Genomic DNA, 994 nt, shown 5'->3' with positions numbered 1-994 from the left:
CTCAAAGCACTTAACACATGGGTGTGGCCTTTGGCAAGTCATTTCACCTCCCTGGGCTTCATTTCCAAATTTCTTAAATAACACCAGGAATCTTTGTCCAGAACCAAGTCTCTTCTTCCTGATACTAGACCTTGCCCTCCAACCCAAGGGGTAACATACATCCTGATTGGGTCAATCATTTCAAAACACAACTGGTCCAGGAATGAAAGCAATCCAGACTTGTTGAAGTCATTCCCTTACATTTGAACGGAGGAGCAGAGGCTTTCTTTTATTTCTAGATATGAAGCCATAAAGATGGGACCTCAAAGCCACTTGCAGCTGGTAGCCCTCATGTTTCCACATGATTTGCACCCTCCTTGACTTAATCTCTTAGTACTTTTGCCCACTTTGCCTATCCACATTGGCCTTTTTGCTATTTCTTTTCTTTTTTTTGGAGGGGGGATCAGGAGAATTTAATAAAAACGGGTGAAGTCAAGCAGTTGGGTCAGGAGAGGCAGCCACCTGCTCAGGATACGCCTCAAAGTACCGATCTAGCAGGGCCTCCACCTCTGCTTCCTCCGTAGTCCCACACCTGGAACCTGGAGCCATCGGCTGCTCCCCGTATCATGGCTGAGAGCACTCGGCCAGACTTTGGGCGAAACAGGCACAGGACCGGTTTGTGGAGGGCCACGGCCCGGCCCAGCTCATAGCCTACCCCCAGAGAGGGCTGGGTCACTTCTGCCACGACCACATCTGCCTGCTGCAGCCAGGCCAGGTCCCGATCATGGATGAACTTGTCGCCTCCAGCAGCCTCTTCCCCGTTCTCGTCCAGCTCCGCGGCCGCCACATGCTCGGTGAGCACCACCCCGAAGCTCCGGAGGCGAGACACGACTCGCACGTACAGTTCCCGATCCTCGCGTCCGCCGCGGATACTCCCGCAGAAGCACAGGGAGCGACAATCCGGCTCCCCGCGCTCCAGGATTCCGGCCGCCGCCGCCATCCCGGCCGACGCAGG

At 54.7% G+C, this 994-nt stretch overlaps 1 pseudogene; it reads right to left on the bottom strand.

Moving 5' to 3' along the window:
* Positions 1-471: 471 nt before the first annotated feature.
* LOC129625224 (2'-deoxynucleoside 5'-phosphate N-hydrolase 1-like) lies at positions 472-994 on the bottom strand (annotated as a pseudogene).

This window comes from Bubalus kerabau, chromosome 13 (assembly GCF_029407905.1).
Source record: "Bubalus kerabau isolate K-KA32 ecotype Philippines breed swamp buffalo chromosome 13, PCC_UOA_SB_1v2, whole genome shotgun sequence".
Lineage (NCBI taxonomy): Eukaryota > Metazoa > Chordata > Mammalia > Artiodactyla > Bovidae > Bubalus > Bubalus kerabau.
The sequence above is the reverse complement of the archived record's forward strand: the minus strand, read 5'-3'. Positions and strand labels throughout refer to the sequence as shown.